Raw genomic sequence first — 18,967 nt, 5'->3', positions numbered from 1 at the left:
AAGCTTTATTCCTAAATCAAGAGTGAAGTTTGAGATACCCTATAGGGTAGAGATACCCTACCACCTACCTCAATTCAACATGTTTCAAGAGGCTGATGTAAATAAATTGCATGAAAACTACCCATCTGTGGCACTCTCATTGCCTCCCCAGGCAGTAAGGCCATGTCCTGTTATGAGATGAGAGAGGTTTTGCAGAGTTGAAAGAAAATTTGCAAATGTGTCAGGGAGCTCAAGTTTTCCTCTCAAGCATGACTGGATGGCACTAAATTATTGGGTCCTTTGCCCCAACACAAGCATCCTTCATGACCTCCATTCAGACCTCAGAGCTAGTTTCCTTCCTGCAAAATGGTCTTGATATCCCTTTCCAGGAATCTCTCACAACAAGGAGTTGAAATCATAGAATTAGAGTCTGGCCATTCCAGGTTAGGCAACTTCCTCTTGTTCCCTAGAGAAAATTCCTTTCTCTGATAAATGCATCAATTCATCATGAGTGTATATATGAATGGATAGACAACAATCTTCCTGTGCTCCCTTCAGCAGCACATATATTAAAATGGCAACAATACAAAGATTTTCACGGCCTGTACAAGAATGACCGACAAATTCATGAAGCATTCCATATTTTGGGGGTGGTACAGGCTTCCTTTATGGAATGAATAAGTCATGGGAATAAAAAGCACAGCAGAGGGAATACAGTCAGTGATGTTGTAATAGTGTTGTATGGTGAGAGATGGGAGCTACATTTGTGGGGAGGATAGCATAACATATAGAGAAGTTGAATCATTATATTGTACACCTGAAACTAATGTAATGTTGTGTGTCAACTATACTCAAAAAGTTAAAAGAAAAAGAATCTCCTTAAATCCTCTGAATTTAGAATCCTCAATAGCTCTATGTTCTTACCTAACCCTGCTCCTGTGTAAATGAACTAACAAGTAATTTAGAGCTCCATCCCTGAGAAGCTGCTGAATCAAAAAGGACGCATTTAAACTTAATTGCTCCAAATCTTTACCACCCCCGCAACTACTCCACTAACAGGGATACTGACTACGTGAAACTATTAAGAGAGATTATATGAATATAATAACATTGATCTCAACGTCTAGATGAACTCTTAATCTCTCAGAAATATTTTTCACTCAGGCTAGAATATGCTGGATCTCAATGGATCTCAACTCTTCAAGACAAAACAAAAACAAAACAAAAATGTTTCATTCATTTATTGTTTTTTAGTCTGTGGCAGTTTCAAAAAAAAAGATTGAAAATTCTCTGATACTGCTCCTATGGAGGAATCTGCTCTGTGTCCTCTTCCCCTTGAATAAGGGTAAACCAGTGACTCACTTGTAACTCATAGAATGCAGAAGTGACTCTGCATGACATCCAAGGCTGGATCAGAAAAGATAACACAGCTTCTGTCTTGTTTACTGGTACACTCGTACGTGGGGCCTTGAACTGCCATCTAAGTAGTCCTATTACCCTCAGAGTGTTATGCTGGAGAGCCCACGTGTAGTCACTTTAGCCAAGAGCCCAGTGAGGGCTCAGCAAACAGCCAGCAATTCACATTCACTTGAGTGCAACATATTTGACATTATGCCCAGTTGGTCCTTCAGATGACTGCAGTCCCAGCAACAGCTGACTGTGACCACGTGAGACTCCCCAAGAATTGCCAACATGAGTCCGTCTTAAATTCCTGATTTGCAAAAAAATTCTGAACAAGAAGAAAATGGTTATTTTAATATGGAAAGTTTTGAGGTACTTTGCCACATGGCATTTGTAACCAAAAGACAATTTTCCTGAAAAGATTTAACGCAATTTACAAAGGTAGAAAAACAATAGGGTGGTATATATTAATATTTATTTTCATCATGCCATGCTGTTCATTTTTGGATTTAATGATCATATAACTTTTAGAAATGCAAATGGAAATATTTTGCTTGTCACTGGATATCAATAAAGTAACATATAGTATATAATGTATAACTTACCAAGATGTACTTATTGCCTAATTTGTTTGCATATTTATTGGATGACAAATATAAGGATATATTCTTTCAAATTAAACTATGATCTTCATATGAATCTTTTATTTTAACTGGGGTAAAATTTACATACAGTGATTTTATATAGAAAACTTGATGAGATATGACAAGTGGGACAGCCCCATAATTAATAGGCCAACAAAGATATGGAATATTTAAACCACTCCAGAAAGTTCCCTGTGCCCCCTTTGCGGTCAAACCCTACCCACCACAGGTAACCAATGTTTTGTCTATTATCATAGAGATTAATTTTGTCTGTTCTAGAATTACTATAAGTAGACTCATACTGTCCATATTTGTATAGCTCATTAATACGTGTTCTCAGTAGAGGTATCATCCCCAAAGAAGTGAAAATTGGTTCTTGGTAATGGGTGAAAAAATCTTGGGTATTACAATGGTGAGTGACACCCTAAATTTCAACCTTACCTGACAAAATCTTTATTTAAGATGTAATTTCTCTCATTATGGAGAATTTTAATTTAACTTTCTTCTGGGAGAGGGGAACAATAATAAAAAAATGTCAAAAAACGCTGATCTATAGTTAACTGAAGTCATATAGCAAGAGTCTGCCAAATTTGTTCTTTTGCAAGATTCTTTTGGCTATGCTAAGTCCTATTCTTTTTCATATAGAATTTAGAATCTCCTCAAATTCTATAAAAAATAATTTTGAGATTTTGTTTGGCATTATAGTGACTCTGTGAATCAATTGGGAGATTGATATTGAAATGATACTGTCTTCTATTCCATGAACACAATCTTTCCATCTAAGTCTACTGTAATTTCTCACAGCAATGTTTTGTAGTTTTCAACATATAAGACTTTCATTTCTTTTTTAAAGATTTTATATATTTTTTTTAATTTTTTAAATTAACATATAATGTATTATTTGTCTCAGGGGTACAGGTCTGTGAGTCATCAGTCTTACACAATTCACAGCACTCAACCATAGTACTTACCTTCCCCAATGTCCATCACCCAGCCACCCCATCCCTCCCATGCCCCTCCACTCCAGCAACCCTCAATTTGTTTCCTGAGATTAAGAGTCTCTTATGGTTTGTCTCCCTCTCTGGTTTTGTCTTGTTTCATTTTTCCCTCCCTTCCCCTATGATCTTGTCTTGTTTCTCAAATTCCTCATATCAGTGAGATCATATGATACTTGTCTTTCTCTGACTGACTTATTTTGCTTAGCATAATACCATCTAGCTCCAACCACATCATTGCAAATGGCAAGATTTCATTTTTTGATGGCTACATAATATTCCATTGTATATATATACCACATCTTCTCTATCCATTCATCTGTCGATGGACATCTAGGCTCTTTCCACAGTTTGGCTATTGTGGACATTGCTGCTATAAACACTGGGGTGCATGTGCCCCTTTGGATCACTACATATGTATCTTTGGGGTAAATACCCAGTAGTGCAATTGCTGGGTTGTAGGGTAGCTCTATTTTCAACTTTTTTTTTTTTAAAGATTTTATTTATTTATTTAACAGAGAGATAGCGAGAGCAGGAACACAAGCAGGGGGAGTGGGAGAGGGAGAAGCAGGCTTCCTGCCAAGCAGGGAGCCCGATGCGGGACTCGATCCCAGGACCCTGGGATCATGACCTGAGCCGAAGGCAGATGCTTAATGACTGAGCCACCCAGGCGCCCTATTTTCAACTTTTTGAGGAACCTCCATACTGTTTTCCAGAGTGGCTGCACCAGCATGCATTCCCACCAACAATGTAGGTTCCCCTTTCTCCCCATCCTTGCCAACATCTGTCATTTCCTGACTTGTTAATTTTTGCCATTCTGACTAGCATGAGGTGGTATCTCATTGAGGTTTTGATTTGGATTTCCCTGATGCCAAGTGATGTTGAACACTTCTTCATGTGTCTGTTGGCCATTTGGATGCCTTCTTTGCAGAAATGTCTGTTCATGTCTTCTGCCCATTTCTTGATTGGATCATTTGTTCTTTGGGTGTTGAGTTTAAGAAGTTCTTTATAGATTTTGGATACTAGCCCTTTATCTGACAGATCATTCTGTCGGTTGTCTTTTGGTTTTGTTGACTGTTTCCTTTGTTGTGCAAAAGCTTTTTATCTTGATAAAGTCCCAATAGTTCATTTTTGCCCTTGTTTCCCTTGCCTTCAGCGATGTTTCTAGGAAGAAGTTGCTGTGGCTGAGGTTGAAGAGGTTGCTGCCTGTGTTCTTCTCCAGGATTTTGATGGATTCCTATCTCACATTTAGGTCTTTCATCCATTTTGAGTCTATTTTTGTGTGTGGTGTAAGGAAATGGTCCAGTTTCATTCTTCTGCATGTGGCTGTCCAATTTTCCCAGCACCATTAGTTGAAGAGACTGTCTTTTTTCCATTGGACATTCTTTCCTGCTTTGTTGAAGATTAGTTGACCATAGAGTTGAGGGTCCATTTCTGGGCTCTCTATTCTGTTCCATTGATCTGTGTGTCTGTTTTTGTGCCAGTACCATACTGTCTTGATGATTACAGCTTTGTAATAGAGCTTGAAGTCCGGAATTGTGATGCCACCAGCTTTGCTTTTCTTTTTCAACATTCCTCTGGCTATTCGGGGTCTTTTCTGGTTTCATACAAATTTTAGGATTATTTGTTCTATTTCTTTTTAAAAAGTTGATGGTATTTTGATAGGTATTGCATTAAATGTGTAGATTGCTCTAGGCAGCATAGACATTTTCACAATATTTGTTGTTCTAATCCATAAGCATGGAATGTTTTTCCATTTCTTTGTGTCTTCCTCAATTTCTTTCATGAGCATTCTATAGTTTTCTGAGTACAGATCCTTTGCTTCTTTGGTTAGATTTATTCCTAGGTATCTTAGGGTTGCAACTGTAAATGGGATTGATGCCTTAATTTCTTTTTCTTCTGTCTTGTTATTAGTGTATAGAAATGCAACTGATTTCTGTGCATTGATTTTATATCCTGCGATTTTACTGAATTCCTATATGAGTTCTAGCAGTTTTGGGGTGGAGTCTTTTGGGTTTTCCACATCAAGGATCATATCTTCTGCAAAAAGTGAGAGTTTCACTTCCTCTTTGCCGATTTGGATGCCTTTTATTTCTTTTTGTTGTCTGATTGCTGAGGCTAGGACTTATAGTTGAACAGCTGTGGTGATAGTGGACATCCCTGCCACATTCCTGACCTTAGGGGAAAGCTCTCAGTTTTTCCCCATTGAGTATGACATTAGCTGTGGGTTTTTCATAGATGGTTTTTATGATATAGACGTACCCTCTATCCCTACACTCTGAAGAGTTTTGATCAAGAAAGGATGCTGTACTTTGTCAAATGCTTTTTCTGCATCTATTGTGAGGATCATATGGTTCTTGTTCTTTCTTTTATTAATGTATTGTATTACATTGATTGATTTGCAGATGTTGAACCAACCTTGCAGCCCAGGGATAAATCCCACTTGGTCATGGTGAATAATCCTTTTAATGTATTGTTGGATCCTATTGGCTAGTATTTTGGTGAGAATTTTTGCATCCATGTTCATCAGAGATATTGGTCTGTAGTTCTCCTTTTTGATGGGTCTCTGACTGGTTTTGGGATCAAGGTAATCCTGGCCTTGTAAAATGAGTTTGGACGTTTTCCTTCCATTTTTATTCTTTGAAGCAGCTTCAGAAGAATAGGTATTAATTTTTCTTTAAATGTTTGGTAGAATTCCACTAGGAAGCCATCTGGCCCCGGGCTCTTGTTTGTGGGGAGATTTTTTATTACTGCTTCAATTTCCTTAGTGGTTCTGGGTCTGTTCAGGTTTTCTATTTTCTATTTCTAACTGGTTCAGTTTTGGTAGTTTATATGTCTCTAGGAATGCATCCATGTCTTCCAGATTATCTAATTTGCTGGCATATAGTTGCTCATAATATGTTCTTATAATTGTTTGTATTTCTTTGGTGTTGGTTGTGATCTCTCCTCTTTCATTCATGATTTTATTTATTTGGGTTCTTTCTCCTTTCTTTTTGATAATTCTAGCCAGGGGTTTATCAATCTTATTTATTCTTTCAAAGAACCAGCTCCTAGTTTCGTTGATCTGTTCTACTGTTCTTCTGGTTTCTATTTCATTGATTTCTGCTCTGATCTTTATTATTTCTCTTCTCCTGCTGGGTTTAGGCTTTATTTGCTATTCTTTCTCCAGCTCCTTTAGGGGTAGGTTAGGTTGTATATTTAAGACCTTTCTTGGGGCGCCTGGGTGGCTCAGTCGTTAAGCGTCTGCCTTCGGCTCGGGTCATGATCTCAGGGTCCTGGGATCGAGCCCCGCATCGGGCTCCCTGCTCATCGGGAAGCCTGCTTCTCCCTCTCCCACTCCCCGTGCTTGTGTTCCCTCTCTCGCTGTGCCTCTCTCTGTCAAATAAATAAATAAAATCTTAAAAAAAAAAAAAAAAAGACCTTTCTTGTTTCTTGAGAAAGGCTTGTATTGCTATATACTTTCCTCTCAGGACTGCCTTTGCTGTATCCCAAAGATTTTGAACAATTGTGTATTCTTGCCTTCATATTTTTCTCATTCAGATATTTATGCTCTGAATATAACATGCCAGTCCTTTGTGGCCTGCCAGGTCTCTGTGGATAGGTCTGCTGCCAATCTAATGTTTCTACCATTGTAGGTTACAGACCTCTTGTCCTGAGCTGCTTTCAGGATTTTCTCTTTGTCTCTGAGACTTGTGAGTTTTATTATTAGATGTCAGGGTGTTGACCTATTTTTATTGATTTTGAGGGGGGTTCTCTGTGCCTCCTGGATTTTGATGCCTGTTTCCTTCCCCAAATTAGGGAAATTCTCTGCTATAATTTGCTCCAATATAGCTTCTGCCCCTCTCTCTCTTTCTTCTTCTGAGATCCCAATTATTCTAATATTGTTTTGCTTTATGGTATCACTTACCTCTTGAATTCTCCCCTCTTGATCCAGTAGTTGTTTCTCTCTCCTTTTCTCAGCTTCTTTATTCTCCATCATTTGGTCTTCTATATCATGAATTCTCTCTTCTGCCTCATTTATCGTAGCAGTTAGAGCCTCCATTTTTGATTGCACCTCATTAATGGCCTTTCTGATTTCAACTTGGTTAGATTTTAGTTCTTTTATTTCTCCAGAAAGGGATTCTCTAGTATCTTCTATGCTTTTTTCAAGCCCAGCTAATATCTTTATAACCGTCATTCTGAACTCTAGTTCTGACATCTTACTAATGTCTGTATTGATTAGGTCCCTGGCAGTTGGTATTGCTTCTTCTTCTTTTTTTTTTTTTTTTTGAGGTGAGTTTTTCCATCTTGTCATTTTGTCCAGAGGAGAACAGATGAATGAGAGGACCAAATGCTTAAAAAATGCTAAAAAGGTAACAACAACCCCAGAAAAATATACACTAAACATACCAGAAGAGACCTAAAACCTGGAGGAAAAGAAAGGGAAAAAAAAAATATGATCAGGCTGGTGAAAATAACAGAGCCACACACTAGATTTTGGGTGTATTTTGGTCTGTTAGAAGAAATTGCCTCCCAAAATTTTAAAGAAAGAAAAACTTATATATTTACAAAAATAAGGGTAAATACAATGAAGGGATGGAATATGACTGTAAAGATGAAAATTTTAAAGGATTTTAAAATAGGAATTGAGGGGCGCCTGGGTGGCTCAGTCGGTTAAGCATCTGCCTTCGGCTCAGGTCATGATCCCCGAGTTCTGGGATCAAGCCTCACGTCGGGCGCCCTGCTTGGCAGGGAACCTGATTCTCTCTTTCCCTCTGACTGCTGCTCTGCCTACTTGTGCTCTGTTTCTATTTCTCAGTCAAATAAATGAATAAAATCTTAAATAAATAAATAAAGGAGTTGATAAGATAAGGAGTTGGTTGAAAAAAGAATGAAAAAAATTTTTTAAAAAGAGAGAGAATGTGATCAGGCAGGAGACCAGGACAATGTCATACACTAGATTTAGGGTATATTTTGGTCTCTTAGAAGAAACTGTATCCCAAAATTTTAAAGAAAAACTTATATATAGATACAAAAAGTAAGGTTAAATACAATGAAGAGGTAGAATATGACAGTAAAAATGAAAAATTAAAAAATATTTTAAAAAAGGAATTGATAAGATGTTGGTTGAAAAAGGAAAGAAGAAAAATTCAACTAAAAAAAAATAGAAAAAGAAAAAAAAATTTAAAAAACTAACTTTGAAAGACTAAAGCATCGTGGGAAAAAAGCCATGAATTCTATGTGCTGTATTACCCTGGCGCTGGAATTCTGCCATTCTCATTGATCAGTAAACTTGGTCTTGGCTGGCTGTTCTTGCTGATCTTCTGGGGGAGGGGCCTGTTGCCGTGGTTCCAAATGTCTTTGCCAGAGGCGGAATTGCCCTGCCCTTGTCAGTCCAGGCTAAGTAATCTCCTCGGGTTTGCTCTCGGGAGATTTTGTTCCCTGAAAGTTTTCTGTACAGCTTTGGAGGCCGAGAGTGAAAATGGCGGCCTCCCAATCTCTGTCCTGGAGGAGCCGAGAACTCGGGGCCCCACTCCTCAGTGAGCCCCCAGAGAAAAGCAATCACTCCTGTCTCCCTGGTCTCTGGACACACCCTGTGCTCACCCGGCCTATGACCGAGTGTTTCTATCTCTGGCACCCGACCCCTTGTGGAGTCTCCAAACCCAGCAGATCCCTGCGGTGTGCTCCTGCGCTGCTCCTCCCGGGGGAGGAAGGGAAATCTCCCCAGATCTGCCGCTTATTGGGTCCCTGATGGAAGAGCAGTGACCCAACTGTGCCATAGATCACAGTTTATGTCAACTCCGAGCTGAGAGCCCATGCCTTGGCTCCGTCTTTGCAGCCGGCTTTCCCGCTCCGATATCTGGGAGCTCTGCTACACTCAGGCACCCCCAGTCTTTCTGTGACCCCAAGGGTCCTGAAACCACACTGTCCCACGAGGGTTCCACCCCCTGCTTAGTCACTGGAGCGAGGTCCCTCAGCGGAGCAGACTTCTAAAAGTTCGATTTTGTGCTCCACTGCTCTATCACTTGCCAGTAGCTGGCTGACTGGGGCTCCCTCCCCCTCCAGTCTAACTTCCCAAATATTGCCTCGGATTCACGTCTCCGCACGTCCTACCTTCCAGAAAGTGGTCGCTTTTCTGTTCATAGAATTGCTGCTTTTCTTTTCTTCACTCTCCTGTTGAGTTTGTAGGTGTTCAGAATGGTTTGATAACTAGCTGAATTCCTGGGACCAACGAACTTTAGGTCTCCTACTCCTCCTCCATCTTGTTCCTCCCCCAAGACTTGCATTTCTTTTGTTAAAGTTATCCCTATGTATTCTACATTGTTAGATAGTATTGAAAACAGTGTTCTTACAGTTCATTTTCTCATTGATTACTGCTAGCATACAGGAATAAAATGTATTTTTGTAAACTGACCACATTTATTGGTCCGTGTGTGTGTGAAATGCAGTTTAAGATTGTTTATATATAACCAATCAGATTGCCTGTGAATAAAGACAGCATTACTTATTTGTTTCCAATCTTTACAGTTGTATTTCTTTTTGGTGCCATATTGCATTGGCTAGAAACCTCCAGTACAATGTTGAATGAAAGTGCATTGTTCCCAATTTTAGGGGGAAAGCATTTTATAAGTTCTTCATTAAATACAGTGTTGGGGCGCCTGGGTGGCTCAGTTGGTTAAGCAACTGCCTTCGGCTCAGGTCATGATCCTGGAGTCCCAGGATCGAGTCCCACATCGGGCTCCCTGCTCAGCGGGGGGTCTGCTTCCCCCTCTGCCCTCTTCCCTCTCGTGCTCTCTGTCTCTCATTCTCTCTCTCTCTCAAATAAATAAATAAAATCTTAAAATAAATAAATAAATAAATACAGTGTTAATTATAGAGTGTTTGTGGATGACCTTTATCAGATTGAGAAAATTCCCTTCTATTCCTGGCTTGCTGAGAACTTTTGAAATGATCATAAGATTTTTCTCATTTATTCTGTTAATATAAAAATTACACTGATTGGCTTTTGAATGTAATCTAACCTTATATTCCTGGAATAAACTTCACTTTTTCATGATATATCACCTCTTATAAACTTTGATGAATTTAATTTGCTAATTAAGAATTTTTGTATATATTTCAATACGGAATCTTAAAATAGTTAACGCATAAATTATTTAGAAATTAGTGTTTCAATTTCTAAATACTTAGGGGCTTTCTAGATGTCTTACCATTACTGATTTTAATTTAATTCTATTGAAGTCAGAAAACACATCTAGTAATAATTAAATCATTTGAACTTTATTTAGACTTATTTTATACTCCAGCAGATTATCTATCCTGGTACACATTCCATGTGCATTAGACAAGTTGGTTTTCTGCAGTTTGCTGTAATGTTCTACAAATATTAATTGGTCAAGTTGCTAAAGTCTTCTATGTCCTTACTGATTTTTTGGTCTACTTGATCTATTAGTTATTGTTAGAAGAGTGTTAAGTCTCCATTTGTAATTGTGGATTTGTCTACTTCCAATTTGATCGGCTTTGTTTCAAGTATTTTGAGGTTTTATTATTGGGTGCTCTGAAATCCTAGTCCCTCAGACCCAAAATTGGAGGTTGTCCTGGGCTAATATCACTACCACATGCCACACATCTGCCAACCCAAATAAAGAGGTAAACTGAGGCTAGCTCAAAAAAATGAGCTTTTTTGGGATAACAGAGAAATTGCAATTTGGGACATGCAAAGTGTAGCAAGGTACAGGGAGTCTGCTAAAGTTTGGGGCGAGGCTGTATTTATGGGCAGGGAATGTAAGGAGGGGAGAGATCAGTAAGGTCTATTAAAATCAAAGGAGATGAGACCAGCTTTAAGAATTTCCCAAGCAGACAAAACCAGTCCAGTCATAGGAACAAAAGTTCAGTTCAGCCAGTTTTGTGAGACCCACCCAACCTGGGTTGCTTCTTGCTCTTGCCTCTATAAACCATAACCCAAACTTTCCAAGGTTGATCTGAGGCAACCCCTGACCAGTTCTCTATCATTTAAGAAACTTCCAAATATTATCAGTTTTCTATAAATCAGGCATTTATGGGACATCAGTTTTTAAGTCCTTAAGTCTTGCTTTTCTGAGAGCACCTCAGAGTGAAATTTTCCATTTTCCATCCTCTGATTCCATTTTAAATTGAAATTCTTTATACATCCAAAAATTGTCAATTCTGTTATTCTAACCTTAAAATATATTCAGAATCCAATTGTTTCTCACCCCCTTCACTGTAATCGCTGTGGTTTAAATCATGGTATCCCTCACTTGGATCATTGCAGAGCCTCCTATTGGGCCCTCATTTCCGTCCTGACCACCTTACCATTTTTTTCTAAACACAGTGATCTTCTTAAAATGAAAATCAGCCCTTGTTACTCCCCTGCTCAAAATACTCCATTGGCTTTCCATCTTTTTTATATAAAATCCAAATTTCTTACAATGACCCACAAAGTCCTACATGAGCTGTTCCCTATTCCTACTTCATCTTTTCATACTTTTCCCTTCACTAAATCGGTTCCTACTGACAACTCCTTGCTGTTCCTAGAGTACACCAGGCATGATCCAGCCTCAAAGCTTTTGTATTTGATTTTTTTCTGTCCAGAAGTCTCTATTCAAAAATATCAGCATGATGTACTCCCTCTCTGTCTCTCTCCCATCTCCTTCAGGTCTTTGTTCTAATGCTACCCTATTTAAAATGGCAATATTGATCTCCTTTTCTATTCCCCTCCCTTGATTTTGTTTTGTTTTTCCAGTTTCACTTATCACCAAATTCATTATTATATTTGTTTTATTATTTGTCTCTCCCACCAGCATGTAAATACAATGAGGACGGAGATTTTTGTGATATTTACTGTGGCATGTTTAGCACTTAGAACAATTCTTGACACATATTAACCATATAATAAAGAGTTGTTGAATGAACAAACATAATTTTTTCTTATAGTACAGTGGTTCTCAATCTGGTTGCACATAGAATCCTCTAGAGACCTTTTAAAAATATTGATTTTCAAACTAAATCTGACTCTGTGGTTAAGATATGGATAAGCTTTAAACCTACTCAGGTGATTCTGATATGTAGCAGGGAGTGAGACTACTTCTGTAATGCCATGCCTGGTCCATGTTAATTGCTCAGTAGACAAATTAAATATGGACCTGAGCCTATGCACTGAATCTCCCAGTAAATTTGTTTATAAAGAATCTGAGCTTCACTTTCTCTGTAAAATAAAAACAATACCTCCTTCCTACCTCAAAGGATTACATAAGATAAAATAAAAAATATCTTGTAACTTTAAGGCATCCCAAAAAGGCAAGTTATTTGATTAACTATCATTTTATTTTTTTTAACAAATTTGAAGTGGATGTCAAGTGAGACCAAGATTCTACTCCTGGTTTTCTGGGTATAAGACTTTAGCCAAATCATTCATTTCTCTGGGTCTCTGTCTCTTCATTGGAAAAGATAAGAAGACTGAAGATCTAGAAGATATTTCTGGTTTGGTTACTCTATGATTCTATAATATATCAGGTGAGTATTATAGTATTCTATTCTTACATCTCTCAGTTTGGTTGATAAGACTTTGCTTAAAATTTTCCAACACACATCTGTAAAATCCATGCTGACTCAGAGAGTATGAGCAATCTGAGGATGGATAAAGCAGGGAGAAGCAAGACATCCATGACTCTTTACCCGAAATAATCTGCATATATTTAAACATGGTAGTGAGAATCTGTCATTTGTTTTCTTATAAAAGTCATGCACTACATTATCTCAGTAACAATTTCATCTTTCCACTCTCCTTGTAGGCATACCACATTGGACAAAACAAAACCAAAAACAATAACAACAACAACACACACACACACATACAAAACAGAAAAAAAAAAAGTGGATAAAGGGAGAGAATAAAGTCCTCAGTTACAAACCTTCAAGTTGGTATGCATAGTATTATTAAAATACTACTCAAAAATGTTTAAAGTCATTTCAGTATAATGTTGCAATGATGTGCCTTTCTTCTTATGTCATATAAAAATATACAGCTCTTGTATATAAATTACACCAAATATTTGTTTTGGCAGATCATATTCTCTTCCAGGCACCATGAAGAGGAGATCCAATTAGAAGCTGAGAAACATTTGCTCTCATTGATTTCCAAGTCCACAAATTCCAGGTGGAACTCAATTTTGATTAGTAAAGGTCAAAATTTTTGAATACTGGTTTTTGTCAACAGAACACATCCTTTGCCATGACCTCATTCTCTGAGTGAAAGTGCCAGATAGTGTCCAGCTAATATGCTTCTCACCTAGAACCAGGACACAAGTTCTTTTATAAATTACCATGATTCTTGATCCTCAATTAAAAAATAATGCTGCATTTTTATCCAGATTTTTACTTTGCAACACACCCTCTCATTTGACCTTGGAGGATATTTTAACGATAGTTTTTCATAGCTATGGATTTTGGTCTCCACCTTGCCAAATTCAAAGTTCCAATTTATTATATATGTACCTTTTAATGTGTTAATGCACACTTGTGTTTTTAATCCTATTTATTTCTCCTCTTTTCTGGTCTTAACTGTTTCATACTCATAAACATTAGTATTCATGATATTCCAGTCAAACTTTTGCACAAGAGAAACAATTTTTAAAGATTTTTATGAGAGAAAGAGAGCACAAGCAGAGGGAGTGGCAGAGGGAAAGGGAGAAGCAGGCTCCCCGATGAGCAGGGAGCCTGATGCAGGACTTGATCCCAGGACCCTGGGATCATGACCTGAGCTGAAGGCAGATGCTTAACTGACTGAGCCAACCAGGCACCCCAAGAGAAACAACTTTTAAAAATACTGTCTTTTTAGTATTTAATGATTTTTTTTGGTCGTTAATAAAATAAACATACTATTATTTTAGAAAAATTTGAGGACATAGAGGCACAGAAAAAAGTAAATAAAAAATAATGATCTTATGGAGGCTCACTTTATACACTGTTAGGGAGGAACTATTTTAGTTTTGCCCTTAATCTTATGAGAATCCCTTAGTTCTAGGTATGTTCTTTTCTTCTAATCTGTGCGCTCTCTGTAGTTTCAGTGGAAACCCCAAGGTGTTTAACAAGCCTGTCAGGAATCCAGGCACAGCTTAGCAGGTTACATCAGGCTCATGGTCTCTAATGAGGTGGCCGTTGGCGAGAGTTGTGGTCTCAGCTGAAGTTTCAACTGGGTGGGTGCAGGAATGTCATCCATTTCCAAACTCACTTCTATGATTATTGTTGACCTTGGCCCCCCCCAGCATGGTCCTTTTCCCAGAGTTGCCTCATCACATGGCAGCTCGCTTCCCCCAGGGTCATGAATCCAAGGAAGAGTGGGAGTGAGAACTGGCCCCCAATAGAGAAGACCCAGTTGTTTTATCACTTAATTTTGGAAATGATATATCAGAATCTCTGCCATATTCTACCTTAACAATGGAGTCATTAAAGTCCAGGCCATATTTAAGGAGAAGAGGATTACACAAGGGAGTGAATACCAGGAGGTAGGAATCTCTAGGAGCCATCTTAAAGATTGCCTACCACACCATGTAAGGTTTTATAATTAATAAAATGTATAGCAACATTTTGTCATTATGTACCCATTTTTTTTAAAAAAGATTTTATTCATTTATTTGACAGAGAGAGACACAGCGAGAGAGGGAACACAAGCAGGGGGAGTGGGAGAGGGAGAAGCAGGCTTCCCGCCGAGCAGGGAGCCCGATGAGGGGCTTGATCCCAGGACCCTGGGATCACGACCTGAGCTGAAGGCAGCCGCTTAATGACTGAGCCACCCAGGTGCCCCTGTGTATCCATTTTTATTTAGTTAGCTTGACACATTCTTCTCCTCACAATAACCCAATCAGATTGGCAAAACTAGTCTCAGAGAAGAGACAATCAAGATACAGACAGCCTAAGTGACTTGCCAGCTAAAATCACAACTTTGATCTTCTAAATTCTTTCTTGTATAATCAAAGGGCAGCACATTCAGAAGGCAAACTCCATCACCTTTTTCTGGTCTCAGCTGAATCATCATTTTCTCCAGAAAGATTCCCCAATTCTCCAAGACTAAATTTGGTATACACTTCAGGTGTTATGTTAAGTCTCTGTTGTTGACTTATTACAGTAGTTAATACCCTGTACCGTAACGGAAACATACTTGTCTGAATAATAACTACAATACAAGCTCTTTGAGGGCAGATATGGTGCCTTGCTCACTGTTGCATGTCTTTCTTTTTTTTTTTTTTTTTCCCCTAGAAATCTACGAAAAAGAATTCACCGCCGGGTCAGTCAGTTGTTTTGTTTTTTACTCACCGGGTTGGCTATTTTCTTTTTTTTTTTTTTTTTTAAGATTTTATTTATTTTTTCGACAGAGAGAGACACAGTGAGAGAGGGAACACAAGCAGGGGGAGTGGGAGAGGGAGAAACCAGCTTCCCTCGGAGCAGGGAGCCTGACACGGGGCTCGATCCCAGGACTCTGGGATCATGACCTGAGCCGAAGGCAGATGCTTAACGAATGAGCCACCCAGGCGCCCCCTATTTACTTCTTTAATGTGAAAATAAAAATTATACTGATGTTTGATGAGAAAAGAAGAGAACAACAGCCAATGAGTGGTATAAAAAGATGAGAGAAAAGACTAGAAAAGAATTTTCTAAAAGACAGCTTTCTTCTTTGTAACACTCTTGTTAGCAGATTTGCTCACTTGCTGGCCTGAGGATTATTTAGTCTTAAAATATATTTCCAAAATGAGATGGAAATAAGAATGTTAAGAACAGGTTGCACATTAGCGGGGCAGTGAATCAGCGCACTGTGGCCTCTCCTCAGGTACTGGGCCTTCCCGCTGGGCTAATTTGAGAAGTCATGACAGGCATTGTTTGACAATGCAGAGAGGTCATTTTTGACAGTCAGTAGTTAATTTTCTGACTTATAGTACTTGCTTTTTTTTTTTTTTTCCTTTCTAAATCTGGAGATGATGATTCTTTTGTATACTTTGGCTTTTCACTCATTAGGTTCTCTAGGATTGCCAGAGAGGATTGTCAAGAGTCTTTTGAATGACAACATTTCAGCACTTTTTCTGAACATTGAGGAATATTGTTGCTGGGGCTTTTGGAGGATGGATTATTTTCTTGGCAGGTAGTATGGCCTCCACAGGGCTCATTAGACTTTCTGTTGGGAAGATCTGAAGTGCACAGTTGAATACTGTCATAAAAAAAGAAGTGGTTTGGGTCTAATTCCTAATGGAGCTGCAAAGAGTACAGCTCCTTTTTGATCTCTGAATTCCAAAGTAAGCCTTTTATAGTTGTCATATTATTGACTGCTCATCCCAGAGCCATGGTTCTTTTTCTTTCTAAATCTTTTATGCTCAGAATGTTATTTTGATGCTTAGTATACATGAGCAGATTTGGCACCCTTGTGTATTTAATAATATCAACATTTCCTTCTAACTGGTGTGTGTGTATTTCTCACAAAAGGGCTTTTCTTGGCAGGACCTGGTTTCTCCAGGTTAAACAGTCATACATCAAACTCAGTTTCTCTTCTCTCTATTCCTTCTGTAAGCATTAAGTTACAATATCCCTCATTTGATCACTGACATTGAAATTTTCATGAATGATGGTCTTTTGGTGGTGTGGATGGTAGGAATGATTTCTCTTTTTTGGTATAAAAGTTAATTTGCAAATTTTCTTGAGAATGAAAGTTCGGTACACTTGCATGTTCTAGATGATGACAGGGCTGCCGAGAAAATGACAAGGTCACTATACATGTAAAGCTTTCATTTCTTTCCCATTTACAACTCTTTCACATTTTTTTAGAAAAGATATGATTTCAAGAAAAAATAGTTTTATTCCACTCATGAAATAAATCATGTATCCATTATTAGTTTTTCCTCTCTGTTGCAAATAACCAATCAGTATGCATTGAACCACACAGCATGAGTTCAAGGTTTATAATCACAAAACAGTATTATTTATATCCATGTCACAAATTAATAAGTATATGATGAGGGATAGCATTTTAAAATGTTGGATTTTAAAATGAAAAATATGGTGTAGGGAAGGTGTTTTAAATAATATCAAAACAGTCAGTATTTACTTGGATTAATAGATCCGATTGTGACTATTTCTTTCTCCTTTTTGTTAATAATTATTTCTCTTTTAGTCAATCCCAGCCTTGTAGTATATCTGAATATCTATAACTTATAGCCCATTTTTGTTTATAATTGTTAAAAATTAGACTTGCTTGGATTTAACAGTTTGTCATAACATGAATGAATGAGGAATTTTTTTTAACAGGGAAGATAAAAGTAGTATGAAATTAATGCCTATACAAGGAACACAGAATAGTGTAGCAATTCCAAAGACATCATAGCCACTCTTGTAAAGTAATCCCAAGCTATGTGTTCACATTTCCAGGATAATCTTTTTGTCTTATAATGGCACCAGACTGTATTATCTATCTTCCCTATTTAAAATAGGGAAACAATAATGCTATGCCAGTTTTCAATGTCATTTTGTAAAAGGAAAAATAGTCACCTAAAACCCTAAACCCTAACTAGCTATTCTATTTTTTGCATGTTAGTTTCTAATCTTTATCTATTTCCATCCGTATTTTCTACATAACATATATTCCACTTAACATCAGATCCTACACACTTCTTCATGTTTTTGAATAATCTCCATACTTAATTTCATGTGAGTATAACTTTTCAAAGGAGACTACTTTTGTTGATAGCTAAGGAGTTCGTGTTTCTTTTTCTTAAAGAAAACAGAGAAAGGTACAAATACCAATTAGCTACGAAATCACTGGTGTGGAACTGCTGGCGTGATGAAGATTTGGGCGGACAGAATTTCAAATGCTGAGTTGGCTGTGCTGAATTGGGACTTCTCTTCAATCAGTACCTGTAACTACAAATGCCACATGCCTGTCCTTGCAGGTTCCTAAAAGTAAATATTGTAATGCAAGCTCAGACTCTGTGAAGATCAAAGGAGATTCTATTACCTGAAGTCTCTTTATTATCTTTAAAAATCTCTGGACATGTTTTGAATTATGATGATTATTAGGATTATTATTTTGTCACTAGCCAAAGTATGAATCAGTCACAACAACAAGAAAAAAACAAACAACATTTTCCTTCAACATATTTCCTTAAAACATGAAGTGAAGAGTCACTTTGAATGATTTAACATTATTAAAAGTGTATCTATGCACTTGTTGCGATGAGCACTGGGTGTTGTATGAAGTGTTGAATCACTGTCCCCTACACTTGCAACTAGTATAACACTGTACGTTAACTAACTGGAATTTATTTATTTTTTTAAAGACTTTATTTATTTATTTATTTGAGAGATAGAGACAGAGAGAGATAGCGAGAGAGAAAACTAGCAAACAGGAGCATGGGGGAAAGGGAGAGGGAGAGGTAGACTCCCTGCTGAGAAGTCCTACACTGGGCTCAATCCCAGGCCCCTGAGATCATGACCTGAGCCGAAGGCAGACGCTTAACCGACTGAGCTACCCAGGTGCCCCAACTAACTGGAATTTAAATAAAAACTTAAATAAATAAAAATGAGGAGCACAGCATAAAGTATAGAGATGAAGAATCACTATATTGTACACCTGAAATTAATGTAACATTGTGTGTCAACTATACTCAAATGAAGAATTTTTAAAAATTTATCTATTCAAAAATTTATAGTTTTGTAAGTGACTTCATAATTATTTCTTCTTTTTAAGGATTTATTTATTTATTTATTTGACAGAGAGACACAGCGAGAGAGGGAACACAAGCAGAGGGAGTGGGAGAGGGAGAAGCAGGCCTCCTGCTGAGCAGGGAGCCCGACACGGGGCTCGATCCCAGGACCCTGGGATCATGACCTGAGCCGAAGGCAGACGCTTAACGACTGAGCCACCCAGGCACTCCTATTATTATTTTACAAGTAAAATAATTTCTTGTA

At 37.9% G+C, this 18,967-nt stretch overlaps 1 non-coding gene across 1 annotated transcript; it reads left to right on the top strand.

The window, feature by feature from the left end:
• The first annotated feature begins 524 nt into the window (after positions 1–524).
• LOC123324720 lies at positions 525–626 on the top strand. The gene has a single exon (XR_006539989.1). It is a non-coding gene; the product is annotated as a U6 spliceosomal RNA (small nuclear RNA).
• Positions 627–18,967: the final 18,341 nt, after the last annotated feature.

Source organism: Neomonachus schauinslandi, chromosome 4 (assembly GCF_002201575.2).
Source record: "Neomonachus schauinslandi chromosome 4, ASM220157v2, whole genome shotgun sequence".
Taxonomy (NCBI): Eukaryota; Metazoa; Chordata; class Mammalia; order Carnivora; family Phocidae; genus Neomonachus; species Neomonachus schauinslandi.
Note: the sequence above shows the minus strand (reverse complement) of the source record. Positions and strands in the feature narration are given on the sequence as shown.